The sequence below is a fragment of the Globicephala melas genome, chromosome 3, assembly GCF_963455315.2.
Source record: "Globicephala melas chromosome 3, mGloMel1.2, whole genome shotgun sequence".
NCBI classification, from domain to species: Eukaryota; Metazoa; Chordata; class Mammalia; order Artiodactyla; family Delphinidae; genus Globicephala; species Globicephala melas.
Window position 1 is genome coordinate 22,871,000 of NC_083316.1, and position 21,274 is coordinate 22,892,273.

Here is a 21,274-nt window from a genome sequence, read left to right on the forward strand (position 1 = left end):
CCATGCCTCAATTCATAATTATCTATTTTCTTGTGTGTAAGCAGGTCAAATAATTGATACTTTAATGTGAAAAGTAAATCTTCCACCTAAAAGTAGTTTGTTTTGGATGTGTGTCCATGTGTTGTGGTGACTGTGTCTCTGCTAATAAAGCAAATGGTTAGTGTTTAGTAGAAACATTTACTGATTTTTAAACATTAAGAAAGGCGTAAATGAATCTTTGCTAAATCTTGCTCTCATTCTTCATCTGGTAAAAAATGGCATTACTTTTTCACTCATATGAGATTCACAAATGGTGTGCCTGAAAACAGTCTCAAGGAAAGTCCTATTTAAAGTTCAACAATTATGTGTGCTCATTTGTTGAAACTTTAAAAAAGAGCGCAAATTACTAGTTTTTTTTTAAGCTTTCCAATTTTTAATAATATAAAAAGTTTAGTTACACAATCTTTTCTTCAGTAATTTGTCTAAAACAACAATATGGAGACAGAACTTAACCTCTAGGAATATTTACACAATTCCATGTGGGCATCACTATTCAGTCATTTTGAAAGATTTCAAAAACTTTAAAATGTGTAGTGTTTGAGCTCAATGTCTGAAAAACTAGAGAAAATTGTCTTTTATATGCAAAATTTACAAAGGTTAGAATTTGTAAACATGGCATATAAATAGTGTCTCTGTGTTTTTAATAATTTTGTCCTTAGAAAACCTAGGAGACTAAATTTACATCCTCTCTAAAATAAGAGAAAATTGAGACTGAATCACTTATTATCATAAAAATGCTTAAAATATCACTAGACTTTATAGTGTAATCATGAATGCATTCATTTTTCAAATACTCATGTTAAGATAGGCAGTAAAATTTTCTAAAATTTGTTATTTAAAATCATTCTGATTACTGGTGGAATAACATTATATTTATTAGTAAAATTCAAGAATATTTTCAGTTTAATAAATTATATTTTTCTGTTTACCCCTGGAATAAATGTTTAATTTTAATGTGTATTTTCAAATCATTAGATTATTTCTCTTTTTAAAATATTACATTTTAGGGGTGTGTGTGTGTGTGTGTGTGTGTGTGTGTGTGTGTGCGTGCATGAGCTTGTGTTTTGGGAGATATACCTTTAAGAGTTGACTAAGTTAAAAGAGAATTCAAGTCATAACTTGTGGCAATATATTCTGGCCATTTTAATTAAGGGGGATTGATTTTGTCACAATAGTAACCATGCCAACTGAGAGAACTATTCTTGTGATCTTAATCTTCCTGAAACTATTAAAATTATATGGATAGAGCATTCCCTCTTAATATTTAAATATTTCTACAATATGGACTTCTCCCTGTATCCAACACTTTAGCCTAAACTACCTTCAGCTTTCATCTAAGCTAATAGAAGGAACTCTCTAAACCAACAGACTTTGGTTTGTTTGAAACATAATTTTTTACCAAAATTAAAAATAAAATCATTCCATAAAACAAATCATATTATGTGCTTCACTTTTTGTTTTAACATTTTTATTGGAGTATAATTGCTTTACAATGGTGTGTTAGTGTCTGCTTTATAACAAAGTGAATCCGTTATACATATACATATATCCCCATATCTCTTCCCTCTGGTGTCTCCCTCCCTCCTCCCTCCCTATCCCACCCTTCTAGCTGGTCACAAAGCACGGAGCTGATCTCCCTGTGCTTCACTTTTAATTTAAAATCCTTTCACGGTTTCTTAGGCTTTAAAAAAAATCTTAACATGTTCTCCGAAGACCCCTGTGTCTGGACCCTACTTACTTCTTTCTCCTCCTCTAACAAGTTATCTCTTGCTTTCTTAATTGTAGCTCCAGGGGTCCTCTTTCAGATTCTTAGATCCATTCACCCCTTGGCCTTTCTACATAATGCTCCCTCTTCAGACAATTCTTTACTCTTATGTCTACCAAGATAAAATTGAATCATTAGCCAAAGGGTCATATTATTAGTTAAACAAACAAACAAACAAACAAAACCTTTCTGATCTCTGTAACCAGGTTTAATCTTCCTCATGGTTTAATATCAGGTACCTTCTTTCAAATATCACATATGTCATTTCACTGTGTGTGTGTTTGTGTGTGTGTGAGTGTGATCACGTACTTACTGTCCCCTAACTGAACTGCAAATTCAGGATCTTTATTTTCCTTAATGTGGTTTCCCCAACAGAGAAGTTGAATAGGAGGGACAGTGACAAAGAAAACAATCTTAAAATGCATGAAATTGGGTAGCACAGAATGGAATAACTTTATAGGAGACCAGCAATTATAATGACAACGTTGTATGTCAAGAGGAAATGGACTCCGACTCTAGATTGGAGGAGTGGCAAAGATTTGGGGCTTTCTGTATTTCACTGTGGAATGGCCTCTGCCTAAAGCTTTCATAATCCAAGTGCAAATTATAATCTAAACCTCAAAAATCTCATCCAGCCATGGCACAAGCTCAGGATTTATGTACAAAGTCAAATCATCTAATTAAGACTTCGTGAACAGGGCTTTTGATACAAATCTTCAGAAACAGAGATCTGTGACCTAAAAAACCAAGTGATCTTGAAACCATCCCCACACAATATACAAGGTGAGATAGTAAATTAGTATCCTGTGGCTGCTGTAACAAGTTCCACTTGAGATTGACATGTATACACTAATATGTATAAAATAAATAACTAATAAGAACCTGCTATATAAAAAATAAGTAAAATTAAAATTAAAAAAACCAAAAATCAAACCAAAAAACCCCCCAATTCCACAAACTTGGGGGCTTAAAACAATGGAGATATTTTCTTTCATAGTTGTGGATGTTGGAAATCTGAATTTTGGCAGGGCTGTGGTCCTTCCACGGTCTCTCTGTCTCTCCCAGCTTTTTGTGGCTGCTGACATTCCTTGCCTCGGTCTATATCTCTTTCTGCCTAACTTTTCATCACCTCCCCCTTCCACGTGGCTCTCTCTCTCATCCCCCTCTGTCTCTGTCTTATGGGAATACCTGTGATGACATTTACAGCATACCCAGATAACACAGGACAAGCTTCCCCTCTCAACATCCCTAACTTATTCAAAACCTTTGCCCAAAAAGACAAATATTACCTTTGGCTGTATAAGATGATGTTCACAATCTGGGGATTAGAATGTGGATATATCTTTGGGGTGGGGGAGACCATTCATCCCACTACATATAGGAAAGGGAGAGCTGCAGTAAATACTCATTAAAAAAAAAATTGGAACAAAAAGCATATAACTGGCATTGTTTCATAGTAACTTTGAAATTGAGCCTGGCACATGCTACCAATACCCCCTGCTCTGAAGGAAGGTAGTAAACATTGCTTAGGGTGCTGTTCTGATCCTTCAGAATAGTTGTTGTAGGTACTTTGCACCAACCTTGGACTCTTACTTCTGTTTTATTATCTATTCTTGTTTGCTTTTATTATTATTTTTTCCACAAAGAAAGTCCTATACTTTGGGCTGATTAGTTTTCTCATCCTTTGGAAACCCTGATGCTCCTTTTCATTTTAAATTGCCTCTATCTCTTTTAGTATAAACTGATGGTACTTCTGTCTACACAATTCTCCTAAAAACTCTGTGGATATCTTATTTTTTCTTTTTGTAGTTATAATAAATATATTTTATTTCAAAAATATGTTCAGCATGTTTTATAATTTTTAAAATTAATATTTATTGGAGTATAGTTACTTTACAATGTTGTGTTAGTCTCTACTGTACAGCAAAATGAATCAGCCATACATATATATATATATATATATCACCTCCCTTTTGGACTTCCTTCCCATTCAGGTAACCACAGTGCATTAAGTAGTGTTCCCTGTGCTATACAGTATGTTCTCATTAGTTACCAATTTTATACATAGTATCAGTAGTGTATATGTTTCAATCCCAATCTCCCAATTCCTCCCATTCCACTCTTTCCTCCTTGGTATCCATACATTTGTTCTCTATGTCTGTGTCTCTATTTCTGCTTTGCAAATAGGATCATCTATACCATTTTTCTAGATTTCACAGGTATGCATTAATATACAATATTTGTTTTTTCTTTTTCTGACTTACTTCACTCTGTATGACAGTCTCTAGGTCCATCCATGTCTCTACAAATAACCCAATTTCATTCCTTTTTATCGTTGAGTAATATTCCATTGTATATATGTACCACATCTTCTTTATCCATTCCTCTGTTAATGGACATTTAGATTGCTTCCATGTCCTGGCTATTGTAAATAGTGATGCTATGAACATTGGAGTGCAAGTATCTTTTTGAATTATGGTTTTCTCTGGGTATATGCCCAGTAGTGGGATTACTGGGTCATATGGTAGAAAAGACAGCCCTCCGAATGGAAGAAAATATTTGCAAATGAAGCAACTGACAAAGGATTAATCTCTAAAATATACAAGCAGCTCATGCAGCTCAATATCAAAAAAACAAACAACCCAATCAAAAAATGGATGGAAGTCCTAAATAGACATTGCTCCAAAGATGAAATACAGATGGCCAAGAAGCACATGAAAAGCTGCTCAACATCACTAATTATTAGAGAAATGCAAGTCAAAACTACAATGAGGTATCACCTCACATAAGTCAGAATGGCCATCATCAAAAAATCTACAAACAATAAATGCTAGAGAAGATGTGGAGAAAAGGGAACCCTCATGCACTGTTGGTGGGAGTGTAAATTGATACAGCCACTATGGAGAACAGTATGGAGGTTCCTTAAAAAACTAAAAATAGAACTCTGGGATATCTTAATGGCATTCTCTACATTAGATAAAAACCAGACCAACAAATCCTTCTGAGACAGGCCACTTTGGGCTATGGGTCAGGGCACTGTGTTATTTTTGTTTATAATCTTTGCAGTCTTTCTAAATAGCTGAGTGGGTCTATAATGCAAGACTTTAACTTTATTTTTTAATAAAATGCTTTATTAAAACACCCTTAACTTTACCTTGATATTTTGCTGGCAGTGCCCTGGATTAGATCTTTTTTTTTCCCCTAAGGCCTTGCTTTACTTTGAAAATTATTTTCCTATCCTGCTAGCAAAGCTGAGTGTGAGAAATAGCTTTATTTTGCAACATCACAAGCACTGAATTAGATACATTTTCTACCATTCACAATAAATAGACATAGTCTTGCCAACATTCCTGCATACGTAACATAAACCACCTTATTTTCAGCTTCCCAAAACAATATTCTTATTGCCTTTCCAACATCCTTTGTTTCTTCACAGGCAATGCAATGTAAAATTTCTTAGATTTTTGTTTTTGTTTTTGTTTTTTTTGCGGTACGCGGGCCTCTCACTGTTGTGGCCTCTCCCGTTGCGGAGCACAGGCTCCGGACGAGCAGGATCAACGGCCATGGCTCACGGGCCCAGCTGCTCCGCGGCACGTGGGATCTTCCCGGACCGGGACACGAACCTGTGTCCCCTGCATCGGCAGGCCGACTCTCAACCACTGCACCACCAGGGAAGCCCTGTATTTTTGTTTTTGTTTTTTTTTAATTTCTTAGATTTTTGTATTAGATAAAGTTCATTCAGGGAAGCAGAACATATATGAGTATTATGGGATATGGAATTTAATATAAAACCTTATATAACTGTTTCAGAATCTGGGAAATGTGGAGAATCAGGAAAAAAATCAGTAAGAAGACTCCTGAAATAGAAGTATAGGTAGATAAGTCAGAAATTGAAGGGGAATCTGGGAAACCATGTCCATCCCCCTGCTGAAGTGGGGAGATGAAGGGAAGGTTGAGGAAAAACCAATAGAAATACATCACAACTGTAGAGCTACCACATTTCTAGAACCACAGCTAACTGTCCAGTGGTGAGTTTAGGGCTGCTATGATCAATATATATATATATATATATATATATATATATATATATATATATATATATATATATTTTATCATGCTAAATATGTGGTTTCTAGTAAACATCAATTTGGAGAGATCTAGCAGTCAGTTGGAAATGTATTGCTGGAACAAAGTCAGGGCATTGATAAGGGATTCAATATCATAAATAAGTAATTGAAAGCTCTGCTTATTTAGAATAAAAACAATGGAAGACTAAAGTCAGAAGTAAGGGAGAGCAATACTTGAAAAAAGAAAAGGGAAGGAAGCTAAATGGATCAGTGAATTAAAAGAATTAAAGGAGGCATCCAAATTGAAAGGAAAGAAGTAAAATTATAACTCTTCACAGATGGCATGGTCTTATTTGTAGAAAACATTAAAAATTCCACAAAAATATCTGTCAGAACTAATAAGTGAATTCAGCAAAGTTGCAGGATAAAAAATTAACACTAGAATCGTTGTGTTTCTATACAATAAGAATGAACAATCTAAAAAAGGAATAAAGAAAATAATACCATTTACAATAGCATAAAAGAGAATAAAATACTTAGGAATAAACTTAACCAAGGTGGCAAAAGAATTGTGCACTGAAAACTACAGAACCTTGCTGAAATAAATTAAAGAAGACAAATTAATAGAAAAATATTCCATGTTTATGGATTGTAAAACTTAATGTTATTAGATATCAATATCACCCAAAGTGATCAATCTACAGATTCAATACAATCCTTCCCAAAATTCCAATGATATTTTTTGTAGAAATAGAAAAAAATCCTAAAATTTATATAAAATCTCAATGGACCCCAAAGAATCAGAACTTTGAAAAAGAAGAATAAAGTTGGAAGTTTTACACTTCCTAATTTCAAGTAATTACAAAGCTACAGTAATCAAAACAATGTGGTATTGGCATAAAGACCAATGAAATAGAATAAAGAACCCAGAAGTAAACCCTCACATGCATGGCCAAGTGAATTTTGACCAAGAGCATTTACAGGGAAAAGGACAGTCTTTTCAACAAATAGTGTTGGGAAAACTATATAACCACAAGAAAAAAAAAGTTAGAACCTTACTTTAAACCATATAAAAAATACTAATTCAAAATGGATCAAATGTCTAAATGTAAAAGCTAAAACTACAAAAACCTTAGAAGAAAACATGGATAAAAGTTTCTTGATATTGGATTTGGCAGTGATTTCATGTACTGGACACCAAAAGCACTGGCAATAAAAATAATAACAGATAAATTGAACTATATCAAAATTTAAAACTGCACATCAAAGGATACAATCAGCAGAATGAAAAGGCTGCCAATGGACTGGGAGAAAATATTTTCAAATCATATATAATAAGAGGTTAATATCCAGAATATGTAAAGAACTCCTGAAAAGTTGAGACTAAAACTAAAGGATGAAAAAATATCCAGTTAAAAAATGAGCAAAGGACTTTAATATATATTTCTCCAAAGAAGATGTACAAGTGTCCATGAAGCAGGTGAAAAGGTGCTCAACATCACTAATCATTAAGGAAATGCAAACTAAACACACAATGAGATGTTACCTCATACCCATTAGGATTGCTACTATCATAAAAACAACAAATAACAAGTGTTACTGAGAATGTATAGAAACTGGAACCCCTTTATGCTGCTGATGGGAATATAAAGTGGTGCAGCCGGTATCGGAAGTAGTATGGTGGTTTCTCAACGAAATGAAAATAGCTTTACCATATAATCCAGCAATCCCACTCTGGATATATATCCAAAGTAATTGAAAGCAGGGACTCAGGCATGTGTACCCATGTTCAGAGCAGCATTCTTCACAATAGCTAAAAAGTAGAAACAACCCAACTGTCCAACAATTCATGAGTAGATAAACTAAACGTTGTACATATAATGGAATATTATTCAGCCTTAGAATGGAAGGGAATTCTGACTCATGGTACAGCTTGGATGATCATTGAGAACATTATGATAAGTGAAATAAGCCAGTCCCTAAAAGACAAATACTGTGTTATTCCACTTACATGAAGTAATTAGACTAATCAAGTTCATACAGACAGAAGGAAGAATGGTGGTTGCCAGGGTCTGGGAGAAGTTGGAATGGGGAGTCGTTGCTTAATGGTTATAGAGTTTCAATTTTTTGAAATGGAAAGAATTCTGAAGATTGGTGACATATGTGAATATACATAACACTACTGAACTGGACACTTAATGGTTAAAATGGTAAATTTTATTTGTATTTTACCATTATTAAAAATAAGAACTCTTCAACAGAAATAAAAGAATTAGGAAAGTGATATTGTGGAAATCAATATTAAATGTGTTATTAAGAAGTTAACTTCGCTGTACAGTAGAAACTAACACAACATTGTAAAACAATACAAAAAACAGTAGCTTTTAAGGCTACTTTGATATCTTGAATACATGCAATGTTAAAGAGCTTATAAATAAAAAGAGCAAGATAAGTTGGGATAATTTAAAAAAAAGTTAATAATGAATATGTTTTCAAGAATAGTAGGACTTAGGGGTCAACTTCAAATTCTTTTATTGAAAGACTATATATTTATCTCTAGATATGCAAACCATGAAAGAATAAATGCATACCTAAAATATTTCCAAGAATTAATATAGTCAGAATATTGAAAATAGAAAATTATCTTTATCAAAATAGTTTTAGTGGTGAACTAGAAAGGGAAATAAAGGATGTAATTGTTTGGGAAGTGAATGGGGGTTAGAAAAGAATATAGTTTATTATGGAAACTCTTAGAATATGAGATATGGAATATCTCATATGAATGTGAAATATGGAATAAGGGAACCATAGGTGTAAAATCAAAGGCAAATGTTACTCAAAGCTTACCTAATTGACTAGGGCTGTGTTTTACAACTTGTTTTACAGGCTGCCAACGAATGTTGCTTAGATGGCATTTTTTTCTGGGAAGTAGTTACTGACCTTTCCACTGTCCTTGATTTGGCTAGATCATGCATACATGTTCTCTCTATTTAATCCATCATAGAAATTATTACAAACCTCTGTAATTTTCTGCTGATTTTTCCCCCAAAAAGACTTCTGCAGAAGACAGAGTTTATGTCCATTGTGGTTAGCATTGTGCCCACCAAAACACTCAAACCAAAGGACATGAACAATTATGCTTTATAGTTTAAAGAACAATAGGCTTGAATTTAAAAAAGCAGAAGGAGATTTCTGGAAATATACATTTATTTATAAGAGATTTTTATGCTGGGGCAAAGGATGAAGGGGAGACAGAATTAAGAATGTTAATGAAAAGGTGTACTAAATTATTTTCTATATATACAAGGTAATCATGGCAGGAAACAAAACTTGCTGTCAGCTGCTCAAAGACACTAAGTTTTTTCAAAATCTAGTGAGAGGACAGTACAATTGAAAGACTTTGGCTACAGTTGAAAGTGAAATATTAATAGAAATTCTGATTTATGACTTGGCCATGGAGAGTTCAACTAAAGTTACAAAATTTTAATGAAATAGATATAAAGGAAACCAAGAACTAGGAACTGAGAGCATTACAACTGTTATACATAAAGACATTAAATTCTTTAATAAGACAACAAGAGTTTTAAAACCCAACCTCCTAGTTTTCCAGCGGTGAATATTCAGGTTTAAATAGGTTTAGATGACATGATTAAAACCACTTGAAATATCTGTCACGTTTAATATACCACTTATTTTTATGAATATGATTCTTTGTCCAATTTTTCATGGACCATTTTATATTAATAGATTTAAGTTTCTTTTTTGTCAAGGGTCAGAAAAATAACATACTATACCTTTTTTTAACCAACTTTTTCAATTAATTCTTGTATTTAGGAAAACTACTAAGTTAGAGGAAACACAGTCCTAAATAAAACAAGACCATCCTTCCTTCTGACACTAATTGCAAGTTCAGGATTTCCTAGAAGGACTCAGAACTCACTAGAGGCTGCTTATGGTTCATCACAAAGAATGGATACAGATTAAAATCAGCCAACGGAAAAATCACATAGGGCTGCGTCTGGAGAAGTACTAAATGCAGAGCTTCCAAAATCCTCTCTCTGAGGAATCAGGAGGTGCTGCTTTCCTGGTATCCTTGTGCAACAGTACCCTAAGGTTTCAGCACTATGAACCAGGGAAGCTCACCCCAGTATTCAGCTTCAGTATTCAGTCACTACTGGGGTTCCACTTGCCCCCTGGTTGATCTCAGTCTCCATTTCAAGTGATATTGTATGACCCAAAGCCCTACTCTGTATCACATTGTTGGTCTTTCTATCCTGGTCAACCCCTACCTTAATCTGGTGTGGTCAGACCCCTATACAAAGATGCTCCTGTCAGGCATGACCTTCCAAAGGATATATCTCCCTGAGAGCAAAGGCAAAGGCCAGACCTCTTTAGGGTAAAGTTAAATTCCCTACAAGTACATTTATCAAAGTCACATTTATGCTATCATTTTAAGGATCTGAAATAGTGATTCCAAAGTTCAGACAACATTGTAAAGTTTCTTGTCCTTTTATTCTGTTGAAATAATGACACCTGCTTACTAGGAATATGAAAAAGCTCCAACCAAGGTGACACTTGGACACAATTTCACTTATATGCCAGCTCTAAGATGTCACTTGCCTGTTCACTACCCTTAATTTATCACAGAGTTAATTAAATTTTATGTTCTTCTTGTATAATCATTTGTACACCTTCTATGATTAACCTTACACAGTCATTTTTCCACAATAATTTAAACAAAATTTTAGTGTATTTAGCTCATTTTTATTGTATGTGTTCTGTGATATCAGGAAAATGTCACTTAATTTATGAAATTAAATCTAAATATTTTTATTATCCATAAATCTTATATTTATTTAGTATAGACCTTGCCATCATGGAATGTTTTTTCTATTAGAAACTTTGATAAATGTGTTGTAACCATAGGAATGATTTGCAAGACAGCAGGAGTAGTCAAAATAGACTAAATTAATGTGTTAGGTTTAGTGTTCACACAGCATGCTTTACTTTAATTGATTACTCTATGGCCAAACTTAAATTACTAGTATCAGTGCTGATAGAAGAAAATGAATATTTAATAAAACACCCTTTGTATCATAGTAGCAGATTAATCTAAGTAAAAAAGCTATCATTTGTAATAAGCTTTTAAGGCTACTTTGATATCTTGAATACATGCAATGTTAAAGAGCTTATAAATAAAAAGAGCAAGATAAGTTGGGATAATTTAACAAAAAGTCTCTGCAATTAACTTTGAATTATGATGCATTTGGATTTAAAAATTAAGTAATACACTTACATTGAGAAGAAGTGGCAATACATTTTTTCTAGCTTTGAAATCGCAACAGATTCATTTATCAATAGAATTATATCAACAAAAATAACATAATGAGTAAATGGTAAATGATTAATTTATGAACTTCATAACTAACTCTTAGAGTTATAGATAATCTTAAGACAAATAATTCATGGATAATGTACATTTTATTCCCCCATCATCAATCATCATCATTGTCATCGATACAACAGAGTTTTTGGAATAAAACTCAAATGAATAACAATAAGGAATATCACATTACTAAAATGTAAAAAATTATATAACTAAGAAAAAACCTTGTAAGTTAATATTGAGAGTAAAAATAGAATAAAATTATAGATAAGGATAAAAGGCAAATTTTATGCATTCTTAAATATATTCTTTAAATCCCAAACATAATTTTGACTATTAAATTATTTAAATTCCTTAATCTGGAGATACGTTACAAAAAATAATCCTGTATACACTATAAAATCAGAAGTATATAATGCCTTAGTGGTTTATTATGACTATTCAACTTCAACTGTGTCTTTAGCTCCATGGATTTTATTCCATTGTATGTTAAAATTGAAAATCAGTGATTGCAAGAAAAAAAATTAATTCCCGTTTTTTCCCCCATGTTTCTCACAAAGTGGCTGAAGTAGGAGATGGAAACATTACCATTGAAAAAGAAGGTACAAGAAGAGCCAGATTTATGGGCATGCACCTAGTGCATCCACTCAGACCCAGACAGAAGGACAACACACTTGGTTTAATGCTCTATTGTTGCCGTCTTGAAATTCTGAAGAAATTTTGAATAAGGAGCACTGCATTTTCATTTTGCACTGAGTATGCATAGCCATAAATAAAGTCAAACCTGTTGGTGATGTCAATCTGGAAAACTCCTATCTGGGTCAAGGAGAGACTGACTGGGCATGGCTGCCAGGCATGTGCTTAAATGAATACTTGGAGAGACCATATATAAAATAGATAAACAACAAGGATTTACTGTCTAGCATAGAGAAATATATTCAGTATCATATAGTAACCTATAATGGAAAAGAACTGAGAAAAAAGAATATATATTAATTTATTCATACAAATGTATAACCGAATCACTTTGCTGTACACCTGAAACTAACACAATATTGTAAATCAAATATACTTCAATTAAAGAAAAGAATACTTGGAGAGAACATGACTATTCTCTGAAACTTGGAATAAGCCTATGACCCTGGGTTTTATTCCTTTCCAGTACAGCTTTTCTGTGCTGAAGAGATTTTGACTGGCAAATAGTGAAGAGACCCTTCTTTACTTGATAAAAGCAAACAAATAAATACCAACAATAACCAAAAAAAAGGAGGATGGGCAATATCACTATTAAAATGGACAAATTCATGATCCACAAAGAATATATAATAATATGAATAGCAAACACTTTTAGAATAATGAGAAGATGATTAATATTGGTCTTATAATGTAAGTGGAAATTTTTGACTCATCTCTCAAAATGATTTTAAGCAAATCCATAGAAAAATTTAAAAATGATATCGATTTTGGGCTTCCCTGGTGGCGCAGTGGTTGAGAGTCCGCCTGCCGATGCAGGGGACACGGATTCGTGCCCTGGTCCGGGAAGATCCCACATGCCGCGGAGCGGCTGGGCCCGTGAGCCATGGCCGCTGAGCCTGCACATCTGGAGCCTGTGCTCCGCAACGGGAGAGGCCACAACAGTGAGAGGCCCGCATACCGCAAAAAAAAAAAAAAAAAAAAAAAAAAAGATATCGATTTTGAAGAGTATAAGTACAAGTCTGAATTAATAGGTTTATACTGAAATTAAAATTAGACTAAATAGACATGCAAAGAGCTCCCAAATATCTGAAAAACGTTCAAAATTTATGTTCTCAAAGCAATAAACTTTAATCAGTTATTAAAAATAGAAAAAAACCACAGTTTCTGGCCTCAGTGCAATAACTTGAGAAATTAATAAGCTTAATAACACAATAACAAGTAGGAAATTATAACATAGAACTCATTTAAATAGCTCCAATTACTCTGAATGAAAGCAAAATTACAATGCTTATTTAGAAATTAAGTACTTACAGAACCAAACATAACAAAGTATATAAAATATACTAAACCTTTACTCAAAGAGAACATGAAAAGCTGTAAATCCTTTCATTATTAAGAAGAGAGAGTATATATATATATATATAAACATAATTATTAAATTTCAGTGCATTTATTGGAAAAATGGACATGAAATTAGATGAAGCTAGAAATAGATAACACTCCATGAGAGCTTAATATATGACAAGACTTTTCTATAAATATTGCTGGAATTATCAATCTCAGTCTTGAATGATACTATTATGAGCCTCATTTCACCTATGAAGAAACTCAGGCACAGAGATGTTAAGTAACTTGCCCAAGTAACTTGCCCAAGGTCACACAGATGTATAAATGGAAGAGCTAGTTTATGAATAAAGTCAGTGTAGAACCATAACCTGGGCTCTTAACCTCTATGCTCCACCCCTTTGTATAATAAAATAGCTCATACTGACATTTGATTACTACTCACCAAGCCCTACTCTGAGTGTTTTACATGTTTTAATGAAAGATAAAATAGGTCAAAAAAATATGAAATCAAAGTGCATTTGACTGTTATGCTGTACCCACATGGACAGAAATTCTGTTCTTTTTATCTTAATTTCACTCTTTGGGGGCATAAACTATTGTTCAATAAGTTTTATTTTAAACTGTGAAGGACATTTGAGCTGTTCTTTCTGACCCTAGCTGTGTTTGTTTGTTTGTTTGTGTTTTGGCAGGTGGGAGAGGGAGATACATTAAGAGTAGATATAAATTGAAGCCGCATAGAATCAATGAGAGACAGCAATACTGAAATTATAACAAGGCACATGTCCATGGATGCTGGAAAGCAGAAATTAAGGGTAAGGACATGCAACAGCTTTATACTATTCAAGATGTCACCAGCAGTCCCTCTGTCAAGATCACAGGTGCCATGCTAGAGCTACCAGGGCAATTACTGCTGTCATGATAGTAATGACACAACAAAACAAAACTCTCCCAATTCTTGAGCCAAATGTCCCACTTTGAAAAGCCACATAGAAAGGGTGAATGTGCAATTGGTTAAGCTTGAGTCACATGTCTGACCATAGCCCGCAAAGAAGGATCTGCCCTCTCTACTTCATATGAGGCACTAAGGTGAGGAATATATAATGGGCATGGGAATCCTCCTCTGTCAGCACCACAAACAGGGTAATAGAGGAGTGTCTTGCAAGCAGGCCACCCTGACAGCACACATACAAAATAAAGCTCACATTCACATGATTGCTTGTTTGCTTCTCTTGCTTTTCCATGAGTTTCACAAAAGTGGAAACTATTCCACAGTTTTCATCATCCGTTACCCAAATCATTTCTTTCTTGAATTTATTAGGCATTTAATATAAGCACTTTGACAATTGATGAGCATTTAAAAGAATGAATGAATGAATAAATGAATAATCAAAAGTATGTTTCTTTCTAGAAGTTTAGAATCTACCTCTACCAAACAAACAAGGCACAACAATTAGAGATACCACAGCATAACAACATATACAATTTAATACATATCTTCTTCTTTACAACCCATAGTTGACCAGAACAATGTATAGTTTGCCTTGACTGTCATGAAAATTAAGAGAAAAATCTATTCACACTGAAAGACAGCAAAACAAGTTAATATATTGCTCATGTGTTGTTTACATCATGAACCATTTCCTGCAAAATGAAGAATGACAAATTGCAAATTACATGACCTTTGAAATACACTATCATTTATGGCAAGCCTTCCTTCAAGGATTTTATATAGTAGGATAAATAGGTTGTCAAAAAAAAAAAGAAGCGACTTATAAAACTGTCATCTAGTTGAGTGGCAGGTTTTTGTATGAACACTTTTTTTGAATAAGAATGCTGAGTTTCATATATATATATATATACACATACAAATATATATATATACAAATATATATACAAATATATATATATTTTTGCATATATATATACAAAATTTGTATATATATACACAAATATATATATATATTTTTTAATGATCATGGGTACTAACTCTAAATCCTTACAGAGAAAAAAACCATGCAGAAAAGATTATCTGTTTTGAAAATGTGAAGTTAGTTCATATCTTGCTTCATGTTGTAAATATATTGAGCTTGAATTTGCACAAGGACTGGATTTGAAAGGAAAAGTTTAAGATTATCATTCCATTTCTTAGAATCAAATCAAGAGAAAAAAAATTTTTCTTTGTACGTTTGGGAGTGGGAGATTCATGATTGAATTCTTTCTAAATTCCTTTTTAAATAATTTTTCAATAAAATTTATGTAAAATTCACACTCAGGAAAAAAACAAACAGTGAAACTGTGTGGAAAAATTAAATAAAATGGGAAATATGGAAACCACGATTTCAAAGTTCTTTAGTGACACTGTATAGAAGGTGTATATAAACAAATAATGTGTAATGCTTTGTACTAGTATATAGCTCTAGGAGTATTTTGATCCAAAAATGTCCTTGTTTTATAGATATCCATGAAATTTTTACATTTGAGTTCTGCTTTAAGGAATTTACAGTGAAAACCTTGAAATTGCCTTGAGGATGAATTAAATTAATTCATTATGTCAAAATTTGAGGAAGAGATTTCATAAATGAAACAGGAGAATTCATTTTACTTATTTTATTGGCTCAGAAGAACACACACATGAATTTTGAAAATTTGAATGACAAGAAAAATTGTTTCTTTGAGAACTCACTTGACATCCTCTTTCTTTTTGATTACTTTGGAGACCTGATATAAATTTACAGACATATTTTCAACCATAAAATCCATCTTTTGATAGATTTCTTAAAGTGGCTTCCAGTTTATAATGAATAATTTGTGCTTTAAAATGTAATGTGTGAAGAGACAGTTTTGGCCCCATGTAGGGCAGTGGAATTGGTTGTTTGGTAGACTTAGGGATGAACGGTGAGGAAGGGATGTTCAGAAAGATCTTGAAAGCTGTTGGTTGTCAAGTAAATGCACACGTGGTCTCAACACCAGAGCATCACGTACCTTGGTGATCCCTGACCCCTGGAACTGGAGCTGGTGTTTCAACCATTTTATTCTAATTCAATATTAATAAATTTATTCTTCTGTTAGTTTGATTTTTATGGAGTTGTGATTTTTTTTCATGCAGGACAGATTGATCAAGTAGATATGAGAGAAGGGCGGAGTCAAGATGGTGTACTAGGAGGACACAAAATTTGCATCTCCTCACAACTAGGGCACCTACCAGGCAATGGGGGGGGCACAGACACCTAAGGGGATGGGAGGAACCCCCAGTGACTGGGTAGGATGTGGGGCATGGGGGGAGTGAGGGAGGAGGAGAAGTGGAGGCGAGTCAGGACTGGCCCCCCTGAGGGGTGGCTGGGGGAGGGGAAGGGATCCCATGCCAGAAGGGGGAAATTGGAGGACCATTGGGAGGGAAGAAGATCAAAAGGGAGCACGGCTAGGTTTCCCCTGCCCACCACCTGGGCCCCTCCAGCCACACAGGTCCTGAGGGAATGGGAGGGAGGGAAGGGCGATCAAAAGTAAAGGCCAGGGCTTCCCTGGTGGCGCAGTGGTTGAGAGTCTGCCTGCCGATGCAGGGGACACGGGTTCGTGCCCTGGTCCGGGAGGATCCCACATGCCACAGAGCAGCTGGGCCCGTGGGCCATGGCCGCTGGGCCTGCGGGTCCGGAGCCTGTGCTACGCGGCGGGACAGGCTACAGCAGTGAGATGCCCGTGTACCGTAAAAAAAAAAAAAAAAGTAAAGGCCGGACCTCTGGGACTGGCACCCCTGAGGGGCGGCTGGTGGAGGGGAAGAGTTCCTACACCCAGCGAGACCCACTCACAGTTAGGGGTCCAGCAGTGATGGGGGGAGACCCTGGGGGAGACCATGGGGGAGGGGTGCGAAGGAAGGGAAGGGAACACGGCTGGTGCTTTCCCTGTACACTTAAGCACCAGGAAGCCTGTTGGGCTCCCAGGCCTAATCCTCTGCATTCGGAGCCTCCCTCCTGCGGCGCAGAGCCCAAGCCCCCACCCAGAGCCATACCTCTACACTCAGAGACCCCCTCCAATGAGCTTGGCCTAAACCCCACCCACACACCCTCACTCAGGGTCCTACCTCCAAACTCCGGAAACCCACAGTCCAGAGGCCCTCCTTTCCACGTGCTGCCTCTCCCCTTCTGCTCAGGTCCTAAGCAGAGGCCCCGCCCCACACTTGAAAGTCACCCCCCACCCACGCACCTAGGCCCCATCCCACACTTGGACATCGCCCTATGTAGGTCCCGCCCCACGCTCAAAAGTCACCCCCCTACCCTAAACACCGTCCCAGCCTAAGTTCCCCCCCAAACTCCGCCCACATAACCAAGGCTGTTTTTCTTTTATTTTCTTCTATTCCTTTTTGCTCCGTCAGATTGGGGTTATGTTTTACCTTGTTGATTCATTATTGTTGATTCTTTTATATTTTTATTTTTCATAATAAATCTTTTATTTTTCTAATTTTATTTTATTCTTTATACTTTGTTAGTGATCTTTCCTTTTGGCTTGTTCTCCCCTCCAATATTTTTTTCTTTTTTCTGTTGTGTATTTATTTTACCTTGCTGCAATTGTTTCAATTATAGTTTTATTTATCCTAATAGATTTTTTATCTTTCTAATTTTATTTTGTTTTTTATTCTTTGATATTGTACTGCTCCTTATTTTCTTTCTTTCTTCCTTTTTTTTTTTTTTTTTTTTTTTACTATGCCATGAAGCTTGCAGGATCTTGGTTCCCCGGCTGGATGTCAGGCCCGAGCTCCAGTGGTGGGAGCTCTGAGTCAAAACCGCTGGACTAACAGAGAACCTCAGAGCTCAGGGAATATCAATCAGAGTGAGGCCTCCTGGAAGTCCTCATCTCAGCACCAAGACCCAGCTCTATCCAAGTGCCTACAAACTCCAGTGCTGCACGACTCATGACAAACAACCTGTAAGACAGGAATACAAACCCCCACCCCCCAAAAAACAGAAACAACAAAAAAATATGTTACAGATGAAGGAGCAAGGTAAAAACCTACAAGACCAAATAAATGAAGATGAAATAGGCAACCTACCTGAAAAGAATTCAGATTAATGATAGTAAAGGTGATCCAAAATCCAGGAAACAGAAGGGAGAAAATACAAGAAACATATAATGAGGACCTAGAAGAACTAAAGAGCAAACAAACACGGATGATCAACACAGTTACTGAAATTACAAATACTCTAGAAGGAATCAATAACAGAATAACTGAGGCAGAAGCTGGAAAAGTGAGCTGGAAGATAAAATGGCGGAAATAACTGCTACAGAGCAGAATAAAGAAAAAAGAATGAAAAGAATTGAGGACAGTCTCAGAGACCTCTGGGACAACATTAAACAGACCGAATTATATGGGTCCCAGAAGAAGAAGAGAAAAAAGGAAAGGGTCTGAGAAAAACTTTGAAGAGATTGTAATCGAAACTTCCCTAACATGGGAAAGGAAATAGTCAATTAAATCGAGGAAGCACAGAGAGTACCATACAGGATAAACCCAAAGAGAAACTCACCGAGACATATATTAATCAAATTATCAAAAATTAAATACACAGAAAAAATATTAAAAGCAGCAAGGGAAAAGCAACAAATTTTCAGCAGAAACAAAGAAATTTTTCAACAGAAACAACAAATTTTTCAGCAGAAACTCTGCAAACCAGAAGGAAGTGGCAGGACATATTTAAAGTGATGAAAGGGAAAAACCTACAACCAAGATTACTCTACGCAGCAAGGATCTCATTCAGATTCTATGGAGAAATAAAAATCTTTACAGATAAGCAAAAGTTAATAGAATTCAGCAACACCAAACCAGCTTTACAACAAATGCTAAAGGAACTTCTCTAGGCAGGAAACACTAGAAAAAGTAAAGACCCACAAAAACAAAAACAAAACAATTAAGAAAAGGGTAATAGGAACATACATATTGAAAATTACCTTAAATAAATTGATTACATGCTCCAACCTAAAGACCTATACTGGCTGAAGGGATAAAAAAACAAGGCCTGTACATATGCTATCTACAAGAGACCCACCTCAGACCTAGGGAAACATACAGACGGAAAGTGAGGGGATGGAAAAAGATATTCCATGCAAATGGAATTCAAAAGAAAGCTGGAGTAGCAATTCTCATATCACACAAAATAGACTTTAAAATAAAGACTATTACAAGAGACAAAGAAGGACACTACATAATGATCAAGGGATCAATCCAATACATAAGGCACATGCTAACAGCCATAAAATGGGAAATTGACAGTAACACAAAAATAGTTGGGGACTTTAACACCCCACTTTCACCAGTGAACAGGTCATCCAAAATGAAAATAAATAAGGAAACACAAGCTTTAAATGACACATTAGACAAGATGGATTTAGTTCATATTTATAGCACATTCCATCCCAAAACAACAGAACACACTTTCTTCTCAAGTGCTCATGGAACATTCTCCAGGATAGACCATATAGAGAGTGACAAATCAAGTGTTCCTAAATTTACGAAAATTGAAATCATATCAAGTATCTTTTCCTACCACAACCCTATAAGACAATATATCAATTATAGTAGAAAAACTGTAAAAAATACAAGCACACAGAGGCTAAACAATACACTACTAAATAACCAAGGGATCACTGAAGATATCAAAGAGGAAATCAAAAAATACCTAAAAACAAATGACAATGGAAACACAATGACCCAAAACCTATGGGATGCAGCAAAAGCAGTTCTAAGAGGAAAGTTTATAGCAATAGAGTCCTACCTCAGGAAACAAGAAAAATCTCAAGTAAACAACCAAATCTTACACCTAAAGCAATTAGAGAAAGAACAAACACACAAAAAGTCCCAAAGTTAGCAGAAAGAAAGAAATCATACAGATCAGATCAGAAATAAATGAAAAAGAAATGAAGGAAACAATAGCAAAGATCAATAAAACTAAAAGTTTGTTGTTTGAGAAGATAAACAAATTGATAAACCATTAGCCAGACTCATCAAGAAAAAAGGCAGAGGACTCAAATCAACAGAATTAGAAATGAAAAAGAAGAAGTAACAAATGACACTGCAGAAATACAAAGGATCATGAGAGATTACTACAAGCAACGACATACCAATAAAATGGACAACCTAGAAGAAGTGGACAAATTCTTAAAAAAGCACAACCTTCTGAGACTGAACCAGGAAGAAATAGAAAATATAAACAGACAAATCACAAGCACTGAAATTGAAACTGTGATTTAAAATCTTCCAACAAACAAAATCCCAGTACCAGATGGCTGCAGAGATGAATTCTATCAAACAATTAGAGAAGAGTTAACACCTATCCTTCTCAAACTCTTCCAAAATATACCAGAGGGAATAACACTCCCAAACTGATTCTATGAGGCCACCATCACCCTGATACCAAAGCCAGACAAAGATGTTACAAAAAAAGAAAACTACAGGCCAATATCACGGATGAACATAGATGCAAAAATCTTCAACAAAATACTAGCAAACAGAATCCAACAGCACATTACAAGTATCATACACCATGATCACGTGGTATTTATCCCAGGAATTCAAGGATTCTTCAATATATGCAAATCAATCAACGTGATAAACCATGTTACCAAATTGAATAATAAAAACCATATGATCATCTCAGTAGATGCAGACAAAGCTTTTGACAAAATTCAACACCTATTTATGATAAAAACTCTCCATAAAGTGGATATAGAGGGAACCTACCTCAAAATAATAAAGGCCAAATATGAAAAACCCACAGCCAACATCATTCTCAATGGTGAAAAACTGAAACCATTTCCACTAAGATCAGGAACAAGACAAGGTTGCCCACTCTCACCACTATTATTCAACATAGTTTTAGAAGTTTTAGCCACAGCAATCAGAGAAAAAAAAAGAAATAAAAGGAATACAAATTGTAAAAGAAGTAAAGCTGTCACTATTTGCAGATGACATGATACTATGCATAGAGAATC